We start from the raw sequence: 12,607 nt of genomic DNA, 5'->3' as shown, positions 1-12,607 counted from the left end.
GTTAAAATATTATAATGTATCATTTTATTATATTTTTAATATCACAGTCTACTTATTTATGAAGTTTAGAAAATAACTTGTAGGACTCGTGACATATTAAGGTGTGACACTCACAAGGACAATAAAATCAAATTAGTATAATTTGTTTTGGCATTATTTTATGAATAAATGTATAGAAAAGCTCCAGAGCAAAGAACTTTATTGCTAGCTGAATGCCTTGAGGGGCACATACAAAATATGGTTGCAATGGCTTGTACTGACTTTAATATGACCTACGGTTTTTCTATAACTGCTCTATATAAATGTGTTTATCATATCTAAGTTGTTTTGTCCTGTATTCTAGGTAGCATTACAAAAATTACAAAAAGAGAGGAATTTTTAAATTACATATTTATGATGAGATGGCCACAGTTTTGTTTTAAACAAGGACACATTTATAATATGATAAGATTTATTTTATACATATTTTTCTACTCTTTTTTATCATCAAGCTTTCTATTCCTTCCAGTTCTTCCTCTTCTCTTAGTGGATTAGGGAGGAAATAATGGAATATTAGCAATAGGAAGCCTTAAAGGGCTATAAAGAAGGGTTACACTGAAACAGAGAAAAGAACAAGCTGATGGTCACACCAAAGGTCATTTACCAATGTGCTTACAAATATTATAGGGAATTATTTTATTCTATCATATGTTGATCTCTAGCTCTTTGGAATAACAATATAATCTTTCAAGCAAGATCATAGTTTATTTTGGGACATGGTACGTATTTTCTCAGTCTTGTTCTCTTTAACTGACAGTGATTAAAGGATTTCTCAAAGTCTGATCCACTGAATACTCACATCAGAGTTCCCAGGGTATGAATGTAAACTTTTGAGTCTTCATAAAAATTGAGTGATAATTTCTGAGTTTGAATTTCAGAATGTGTATTTTCATCAAGTTTCTTAATAACTTTTGTGTAAAATGAGACCCACTGTCTTACTGGCATCTTGGCTTGAGATTAATAAACACCTGTCTATTTGGCCATTATATTGCCATGAAGTATGATTCATGAAATTTGATACATTAAAATATCTATGTATACACACACATATACACAGTGAAAATGATCTTTAAAAGTAATTAATTATTTAATAATTTTAGTGCAATGTGGTCCAGTTACTCAAAAGCATTATTATTAAAATTGTTTTTTCATAGTTCTGCTTCTTTTTATTAATATGTATCAAGAGATAGGTGAAACCAAGAATCAAATAAATACTACAGAGACTTCTTTCTACTTCTGACAAAAATGAACTAACACGCCTGAGAATTACTCTACTGCCTGAAATAAACAACAAGTAGTAAAATATATAAAATAGTTGTGTTTCAGATGGTGATAGTCATCCAAAGAAAGGTGAGCTTGAGAAGGAACACTTATGAGATGGAATTATCTAGAATAGTGCCCAGTGTTTACAGAGGGCTAGCAGTAGTGCCTGTTCTGACCACCTATACTAGAAAAACACAACTCAAGAATATTAACAGGAATCACCAGCTGTCCTATCCAAATGGCTTCAGAGGTCACATAGCATTTGGTCCACTGTATTCTGTGGGTTGAAGCAATTGTAAACTTGAATTATGATCAAGGGCATTGAAGACACCTGAATGGGTGGAGCGTCAAGAATTTTAGTGCCATGTTTTAAAACTGCTGCAGTTATATCTCAAACTCATTTTGGTGTTACTACATGAATCTTGGTAATGAATTTACTTTAAAAATTATAGAAACTACTTGATTAATTCATGAAATTGTCAGTATTGCAGATAAATCATCTGCTAAATGCCCCATAGCAAGAAATGTCTAAGAATAAAAAAGACAATACATATGCTTTGATCATTCTGAAAACATTTTTCTGCACGTTCCAGTTCTAAAGATTTTACATTCTTATCCTATATAGAGAGTTACACTCTATTGAAAATTAAAATATGTTTCTTTTGGTTTGAGTGAATTCATTTGTAAATTAATGTAGTGTAATTTTAAATTTTCATGATTTTTAAATAAAAGTCCATAAAAATAACATTTTAAAGAAATGTTAGTGTATCATAACAATTAATAGCTAGAATTAGTATCTTTTAGATTAATGGATAGGTTATATGGCTCAATGGGCATGTGTTTGATTTTTAAAAATCTTTGAATGGTTTAACAAATTAATGGAGTGTCAGAAATGTTGTGAAATGACAGTGTGTTCCCTATTTATTTTCATTGAAAATAAGCAACTTTCCATTAAAAATCCTAGATGTTTTTGTTATAAAAAATAAGGTAATATATAGGCTTAAGGTAATATAGTCTTAACAATATAGAATATAGTTTCAAGTATTCATCAATAACATTCATACTATTCATTTAAACAATTAAAATAAGTCTTATTTCAGGTCATTCATATTCATCTTTAATTTCATTTTTATCTTCCTAATATGGCAGTTTGAACTCTATCAGTGACTAAGGTTATGTGAAAACAATGCTAGTAAGTACTGTTATGAACTTGACTGATTCAATCTGTCTCACACAGTGAGTCTAAAGTGTGTCAAGATGGAAAAAGACAGAAAAACTGCACAGAACTTTAAAGAGTCCAGTGCTGAGGACTAATTGTATATTCAAATTCTTTCCAGAAGGGCTGACAATCAAAACCAGAAAATCATTGTACTCTTTGAAAGTAAAGTATTCAGATTGTGCTTGTGAATAGAATGTGTCATATTCCATTTGCTCCAAACACCAGAAGTATAGGAACTGTCATTGTTTTATATATACTATGATGTGAAACCTGTTGCCAATTAAGCAATGTAAGATTACTTTGTTACTAGTATTTTTTTAATTTGATACACATTGAATGTAATTTTTTAGTTATTTAGAATTTTCTGCAAAAAGAAAAAAATGAAGTAAGTTTTATGAAAATGCATGCACAAAGTTGTCTTCTAGATATTTTAATGTATTGTTAGGTTTTAATTTATACATAAGAATTACATGTACATATGAGGTATACTGTGATGTTTCAGTATATATACATACATTGTGTAATGATTAACTTGAAATAATTAGTACATTAACCACCTTAAACATGTTCTTTTGGTAGGAACATTCAAAGTGCTTTCTTCTACCTATTTTGAATCATACAACACACATTGTTGACTGTAGGTACCTTACTGCGTAACGGAACACCAGAACTTTTGCTTCTATCTATTTGTACTTTGTACCTGTTAATTGGCCTCTTTCCATCCCTCTTCCCCTACTTTCCCCACCTATGATAACCACTATTCTACTCTGTAAGCCTATGAATTCAGCTATTTAAGTTTTCACATATGAATGAGATCATATGATATTTGTATTTCTGTCCCTAGCTTATTTCACTTAATATAATGTCATCTAGGTTCATCCATTTCATTGCAAATGACAGGATTTTGCCCTGCTTATGGCTGAATAATCTTCCATCTTGTATGCATACCACATTTTAAAAATTCATCCATCGATTTTATTTTTTAAAATATAGGCTCTTGCCCTATTCCCCAGGCTGGAGTGAAGTGGTGCGAACATGGCTCACTGCAACCTGGACCACAGTATCTGGGACCAGTGGACTACACCATTATGCCCAGCTAATTTATTTTTTATTTGTTATTTTTGTAGAGACAGGATCTCACTGTGTTGTCCAGTCTGGTTTCAAACTCCTGGGCTCAAACATTCCTCCCTCCTCAGTCTCTTAAAATACTGGGATTGTGGGCATAAGGCACCATGCTTAACCATTTGCTGATGGACATTTAGGTTGATTCCATATCTTGGCTACTGTGAATAGTGCTATAATAAACATGGGAATGCAGAAATCAGTGCTATAATAAACATGGGAATGCAGAAGTCTCTTTGACCTACTGATTTCATTTCCCTTGAGTATATACTCAGTAGTGGGATTGTTAGATGATATGGTAGTTATTTCTATAGATTCTGCACAGCAGAGGCAATAATCAACATAGTGAAAAGACAACCTACAGAATGAGAGAAAACATTTTCAGACAATGAGTCTGACAAAGTATTAATATATAGGATATGTAAGGAACTCAAACAATTCAATAGCAAAAATAAAAGTACTTTATTTTTAAAATGGGTTAACGACCTGAATAGACATTTCTTAAAAGACATATAAACAGCCAACAGGTGTATGAAAAAGTGCTCAACATCACTAATCATCAGGGAAATGCAAACTGAAACACAATGAGATATAACTTTACCTCGGTTAGAATACCTATTATCAAAAATAGCAAGAATGAAAACAAATACTAGCAAGAACGCAACTCATACACTTTTTGTGGAAGCTATAAATTAGTACAGCTGTAAAGGTCACCAGTATGGTTGTTTCTTAAAAAATTTAAAAACCTGAATAATTTATGACTTAAAGCTAATTCTGATACTTTCCCAGGTTATCATCTTCAGTGACTTCATCACCTTTCTTAAAAGGGTGGTATTTCTCTAATGTCTTCAAGATTTTCTTTAAAGCAGCAAGGAAGTAATTAGATCACTGGGGTAGATTTTACCTTCCGAGTGTCAGTGAAGCTCACAGTAGACTCACCCAAGAAAAATTTCAAGACATTTTAGAGACTCCAGAGCAGAGCAGTGTACACAGCAAAAGTATCGTGGACCTGTCATATACATAAATATGGCTCTTAATATCACTGTCACCAGTTGGGATATGTGCAGTTTTGAGACAAGAGCTGATGAAAGTTGGGATCACATTAACATAGGAAAACTGAAGGGTCCAGAGACTTCCGGCTTAAACAATTTTTTAGTCCAGTTGCACCTGAAGAGGTACGAGTCTAACTTCTGTTTTAGTGCTGCTGAAGTTCATAAATTATATAAAAACAACTTAGTAAAAAAACTTTAAAAGTTGTAAATGTTCACAAATCAATAGTCAATAGAAACCTCAATAGGATGCTCATTTGTCTTTGACTGGATACATGATATCAATTAATATTTCAAGAATTTTAATTAAGGATAAATAATTTCTTAGTTGTTCTTAACACTGGAGTGCAGTGAAGTTGTTAAACCATTCTTCTGGTATCTTCGGCATCACTTGATATTGTTTCTGCAGTTTGATTAGATCTGAAATGTATGTCTTTCTTTTGTATTATTGTTATGTATTTAGTTTATTTTTATTTAGGTTTACCGATGTGTATTTCAGATTGTTTTTCATGTGGGTATCTGAAGGTATTAATTATCTTTATTGTTTCTGCACACTCTTGCTCAGAGGAATCTGTAAACAAATTTGATAACATTCCATCAAATCTTTTTAGGAATTTTAATAAGAGTGGAATGAGAAAAGTATAAATCAGAGCACCATGTTACTAAAACTAGAAATGATTCATTTCTTTTTAACCCAATATCAAATCCTCATTAAATATAATTTTTATCTATCCTTCATAGTTATCTAGTAAATTACTCATGCAAAATTACCAATCTTTTAGGGAGGTGTGACTTAACAGGTTTACCTCTGACCCTCCTCTGGCTGTGCCATTCCTTATAAATGAAACTCCATCTCCGGGATTAAAAAGATAGTCCGACCCTGATTGGCTCTCTTTTGCTTCCAATTCTGGTGCAGAACTCAGAGTGCCCGAGAATTCTACCCCCTAACATAGCCTTCCAGGTTGTTATATATTATAATTTTCAAGGTCGAAGAACAAAACCATTTAATGCTTTGTTTTGTTGATCTATTGTAAGTATTACACAAGGTATGTTGACCTTTATTTGTACACTTTGTGTCCAGCCCTGAATATGTTAAGGGATGTTCTTATTTCAGGATACAATAAATGCAAATACGTAAATACAACCATGAAGTTTTTAGGCTAGTTTTATGCAAATAAAGTGGATGTTTCTATATTTATGAATTATTTGAATAATATTTTTCCCAGATTTCTCTTAGTTTTAATCCCATAACAACTGCCACTTTGTTTAGTTGTGAAACAATTTATAATAAAATTGGAAAAATTATATGTGAAAAATATTTTAAACATTTTCCCTTCAACCCACTGCATTGTCTTGGCAGTAAAATGTAACATTCCAATGTTTAAAAATGCAATTAGCACTATTTATTTATTAAATTTGTCACAATTTTCATCCAGAAAACAAACGAAAATTTTGAGCTACTTTCTTCCAATTTTCTTCCAGGGATGGACATATCAATTAGTGATATATGTAATGCCTCTGGTCTATCAGGGAAATGATGAAGTCTCAAATTTAGATGCCTTATTGTCTTTTAAGTAACAATTTTTAAACAAGACAACTGTAATTTTGTTTAGCAAACTTAAGTTTGGGAGAGACATGAAAATAAATTATTCACTGCCTCTCTGCAGTACACTAATTATTTCTTGCACTTACATTTATCTAAACAACTGATAATGTATTCTGTGGATTTAACAATATACAAATTGAGCATCCTTAATCTGAAAACTCCAAATCCAAAATCAAAAATTTTTGACTACCAACATAATGCCACAAGAGGAAAATTCTTCATCTGATTGCATGTTCCAGGTTACAGTCAAAACACAGGAAACAACACACACTTTATTTAGTATCCACAAAGGAAAAAAGTCCCTCCCAGCCCCCTTTAGTTATACTGTATTTTCCTTACATGCCCAGATTCCCCAACGTAAACCCTCTCAAAAAAGATAATAAAATGGCACAGATGCAGATCAGGTAAACCAACAGCAGGCTCCTCACATTCCTTCTTCAAGCTGTCCCACTTGAAGCCAAAACTTACGTGCATTACTCTCTCTCTCCTTTTTTTTTTTTTTTTTTAATTCTCTGCTCTGTTGGAAATGTATTGTTGAAAATATTGGCTGGGTGCGGTGACTCATGCCTGTAATCCCAGCAGTTTGGGAAGCTGAGATGTGTGGATCACTTCAGGTCTACAGTTCGAGACCAGCCTGGACAACAGGATGAAACCACATCTCTACTAAAAATACAAAATTTAGCCAGGCGTAGTGACGTGTGCTTGTTGTCCCAGCTACTTGGCAGGCTGAGGCATGAGAATCGCTTGAACCAGGAGGAAGAGGATGCAGTGAGCCACGATTGCACCACTGTACTACAGCCTAGGTGACAGAGAAAGACCCTGTTTCCAAAAAAGAAAAAAAAGAAAGAAGGAAGGAAGAAAGGAAGGAAGGAAGGAAGGAAGGAAGGAAGGAAAATCAAAAAGGCCTGCAGATATTTCTATGAGCAACCGTGATCAGAAAAACAGGAAGCATTTGTTTATGTCGCAGAAAGTAAGCTATTGCAGAAATTGGACAGCAGTGTAAGTGTGAAACATCTTGCAGAGGAGTATGGTATACAAAGTTGAAATGACCTCTATATATTATCCGAAGAAGCAGAATGATAAACTGTTGAAATTCTATGCTAACTGTTGATTAGAAATTACTGAAAAATACAAAACCATTGTATAAAGCTAAGATTGAAGATTGTGATTGTTTATTGAAGGAATGGGTACATTAGCATCACAGTGAAGACGTGCTATTTAAATGTTTGGTGGAACCCTGAAGCAAGTGAAGATTCATCATGAAATTTGAAGGGAATTGAATATTCAACAATGTAGCCACAGGAATATTAGAACTTACATGTGATTAAGTTTTTAAATATTTGTGGGATAAAGCATCTGCTAACTACAAAGCAGCAAATTCATTGACAAGTTTGCCAAGCTAATTGCTGATAGAACAAATCTACAAGGGTGAGGAAACATCACTGTTTTGGTGTTACTGATCCAGAAAGAAATTGATTATAATGGGTAAGACAGCTCCTACAGGAATTAAAGATGGCAGGGACAGGCCAGGCGCGGTGGCTCACGCCTGCAATCCCAACACTTTGGGAGGCCAAGGCAGGCAGATCACGAGGTCAGGAGATCGAGACCATCCTGGCTAACACGGTGAAACCCCGTCTCTACTAAAAATACAAAAAATTAGCCAGGCGTGGTGGTGGGCACTTGTAGTCCCGGCTATTTGGGAGGCTGAGGCAGGAGAACGGCGTGAACCCAGGAGGCAGAGCTTGCAGTGAGCCGAGATTGCACTACTGCTCTCTAGCCTGGGCGACAGAGTAAGACTCTGTATTAAAAAAACAAAACAAAACAAAACAAAAAAACAAACAAAAAAAAAGATACCAAGGACACCATAACTGTCCTGCTGTCCTACAGTCCTGCAGTATGCTAATGCAGCAGGCATGCATAAGTCTAAACTTTCTGTGACAGGCAAAGCTTTTGTCATCATTGTCATCAAGACACGAATTTACCAGTCTATTATGCTAACAAAATATTATACTAGCCTTGGATCAGTAGGAACATCTTTTGTGATTGGTTTCACATTTTGTACCAGCAGGTTATACTCACTGAAGAGAATCTGAATTAGAAGAGCACTGCAAGTTTTGGTTATTCCTTGACAAGTGATCTGCTCATCCTCCAGCTGAAATTCTCATCAAAATAATGTTTATGTTATGTACTTTCTCCCAAATGGGACTTCATTAATCCAGTCATGTGATGAGGTTATCCAAAAATCAATAAAGAGTAAATATGAAAGCATGCTTTCCTAAACAGAATGCTAGCAGCAGTGAACAGAATACAGAAGAGTGGAAATGGGAGATTTTCAAAGGGGGTTTAATGTGAGGGAAACCATATTGGTGTTGCCAATCCTTGGAACACAGTGACTAAAGGCACAAGTTGTGCATGCCTGGCACAGTCTCTGGCCTGCAAGTATATTCACTGTTGGTGATGAACAAGATTGTGACTGAAGAATTCTGTATGTCAATTGTGAAAAAGATTACATCTCACTTCCTTACATATGCAAACATATACCTTCAGAGTCTGTCAGTACACTGACCAGTAAGAAGTGAATATTGAAGACGTTTTTAACATCAATAATAAGGCTCCAGTTGTTCATTCTTTGAATGATGGTAAAATAGTTAAAATGGTAATTAACCGAGATGATGGTAATAATGACGATGATGATGATGTTATTAACACTGCACAAAAATAACCTATAGATAATGTGGTGAAAAGGTGTGATGGGCTTATTAAAAGAGAAAAAAATGTAGTTAATGAGCAGATGACTCTTGGGGAAACATTTGAAAAGCCATTCACCAGAAGCCCTCCTCATTCTTTGGAAGACCCACTTCCTGATCCCTCAACTGGTTTGATGTTTCTACTCACTCCCCCAAAATAAAATAAATTGTACAAAAGCTTTCTAATCAAAATACAGCATCGTGGTGGAGACTGGAAGCCTGCTAGTGTTTGTTGTTGCAACTGTCTAACTGATGTAAGGGTTCTGTTGATGTTATTACGCTGTTTTGTTACGGAGAGCACATTATGTTTCACTGTATTAATGGTATGTCACATTTTTCTGCTATGTACTTATGTGTGAATAAGCCAAAGAAAATGATTGCTTATCAGTAGTGTATAAATTTAGATACAGGAATGATGATGATGCCAAATAAGCAGATTGTCCACACGGGTGGCTGAGATAGTGTTAGTGACTGTGTTTTCTCATGATTCAATGTATACAAACTGCATTTTGTGCACACATTCATTAAAAGTATTGCATAAAATTACCTGTAAGTTATGTATAGTAGGTATATATAAAACATAAATAGATTTTGTGTTTACACTTAAGTCCTATCCCCAGGATATCTCATTGTTGGTATGCAAATTTCCCAAAATTTGAAATAATGTGAAATCTAAAACCTATCTGGTTTCAATAATTTTTAGATAAGGATTACTCAATCTGTACCACTTACCATGTTACAAATTGCTGGTTAAGTGTCTCTTTATTCAAAACTGAGTTTCAAACACAATAAGATATAACACACGTTTATTATTGCATATGATTTGAAACTGCTTACTGTCAGTTTTCAAGCTTAAAACTTTATGTCAAAATTTTGATTATCATTGTAAATGAGTTATGTAGCTTATTCATTATCCCTATATTATTGAAATTTTGGTTGACTTGATCAGCATTAAAAAGAAGTAATTATTAATAAATTAGTTCTCAAATTGGAGTTATCACTGCTTACCCAAGATTTGCTTAATACTTTTTCTTAACCATAGGAGATAAAAATAGACAGTCAATGTATATAGTAAAAATTAAACTAGAAGAAAATCATATATAATAAATATTCTAAAATGATTGCACTAAGTATAGATGTAGTAGTGTCCTTACACATAATTTTTTTTCTCAAGATAAATATAATCTTCTGTGTACATATCTGTTTCACAATTTTGTGGGGCCCTCCAGAATGTTGTTTTATAATTTCTTATATGCTAAAATAAATACATTTGACAATTTTTAAAAGAAAAATCATGCTTTCAAATGCATATTCAAGGTAAAGCAATGCAAGGTAGGAGACTGTATTTGGAACTTCTGTTTTAAGAACTTCTATATTCCTTAAAATTAAAATTATGATACTTTCTGTTGAAAATGTGTCAATGTAAAAATGATAAATGATGTCACATTTTTATGTTGTTTTCTCCTAAGGTTTTAATTAGGGTACAACAAAATGCACAACAATGAAGAATTCCAAATATTCTATTAAAATGATCACATTGTATTTGTCTGGAGAAAAGTCAAGGCATTAACCAGTATTTGTTGATTGAAATTATTTTTGTGATCATGCTGAAAACTTTAAGCAACTATATTTTTCCTGAGCACGTGGGTATATTTGTGCAATTTGGGAAAAAAATACATCAATTGAAAATACACTCATATTAACTTTACCATATTTTGTAGATTTCGATTATAATAGATTCAATGTGTTTTGTATCTTCCATGTATCTAAAACAGTGAGACAGGTTTTTAAACTAATGACATACCAGAGATAATTTTTTTCCCTGAATTTTTAACTTTGAAGTAAAATAGATTGTTTCTCCTTTCTAGCCAATATGTCTGTTACTCTACCAACGTGGAGAATTTAATTCTCCTTCATTTTAATTGGCAATGGAGCAAGTACAATCAATATTTGACAAAAAGCGTTTAATTAATTTTCTTTTTCGTCATGACTTTTCCATTGTGAGAAACATAATGTTGCTCTGAACTTGAGAGTTCGTATAATAGAAATTTCACATAAAAATAACTTCATTTTTCTTTTGTATAACACATTATTACAATGTACAAAGGATTATTTCTCTTTTAACACTCTTACAGGCTACTTACTCTGTTTCTTTTCACAGATGTGAAAAATGAGGTTTACATAGGATAGTAGATTCATGGACTATGATTCTAATTATAGATATTCTCCTGCAGACGATAAAATATCTAGTCTACTACTACTAAATACCTAGACTGTATATCATAGCCTATTGCTTCCAGGCCACATACCCATACAACATGTTACTTTACTGAACCCTGTAGGCAACTGTAACACAATGGTAAGTATTTATGTATCTAAACATGTCTAAACATACAACACATACAGTAAAATACAATAAAAATGTTAAAACTGGTCCACTTGTATACGGCACTTATTATGAATTAAGTTTGCAGGACTAGAGTTGCTCTGGATGAGTCGGTGAGTGAGTTGAGTTTTGAGTAAATATGAAGGGCTAGGAAATTGCTGTACACTACTGTAGGCAGGCTTTATAAACAATGTACATGTAGGCTACACTAAATTTATTAAAAATTTTCTTTCTTCAAAAATAAATTAACATCAGCTTACTGTAAACTGTTCATGGCATAAATATTTTAATTTTTGTAACATTTTTATTCTTTTTAAATAATACTTAGCTTAAAACACAAATACATTGTACAGCTGTATAAAAGTATGTTCTGTTGGCCGGGTGTGGTGGCTCACACCTGTAATCCCAGTACTTTGGGAGGCTGAGGCAGGTGAATCATGAGGTCATGATATCGAGACCATGCTGGCTAACATGGTGAAACCCCGTCTCTACTAAAAATACAAAAAGATAGCAGGGCATGGTAGCGGGCACCTGTAGTCCCAGCCACCCGAGAGGCTGAGACAGGAGAATGACGTGAACCCAGGCGCGTAGGTTGCAGTGAGCTGAGATCTCACCACTGTACTCCACCCTGGGCGACAGAGTGAGACTCCATTTCAAAAAAAAAAAAAAAATATATATATATATATATATATATATGTGAGAGTGTGTGTGTGTTCTGTCTTTATACTGTTATTCTACAAGCATTTTTCGTTTTTTTGATTTTTTAAAATTTTTTGTTAAAATCTAAGACATAAGCACACACTTTAATCTAGGCCTATACAGGGTCAGGATCATCAGTATCACTGTCTTTTACATCCATGACTTGTCCCACTGAGAAGTCTTCAGGAGTAGTAACAGGCATGAAGTTGTCATCTCCTATAAAACAATGCCTTCAAAAATATCTCCTAAGGATCTGACTGAGGTTCTTTTACCCTTAACTTGTTTTTAATAAAGAGAAGGAGTACATTCTAAAATAATGATAAAGAACATATTGTAGTAAATACATAATCACTAAGAGAGTAGTTAATATCATTACCAACTATTATATACTGTACATAATAGTATGTGCCATACTATTACATAACTGGCAGAAAAGCACATTTGCTTACCTGAGTGATGCATTGCACTATGACATTC

The sequence above is a fragment of the Trachypithecus francoisi genome, unplaced genomic scaffold (genome assembly GCF_009764315.1).
Source record: "Trachypithecus francoisi isolate TF-2019V2 unplaced genomic scaffold, Tfra_2.0 Lachesis_group5, whole genome shotgun sequence".
NCBI lineage: Eukaryota > Metazoa > Chordata > Mammalia > Primates > Cercopithecidae > Trachypithecus > Trachypithecus francoisi.
This window is presented reverse-complemented; position numbering follows the sequence as displayed.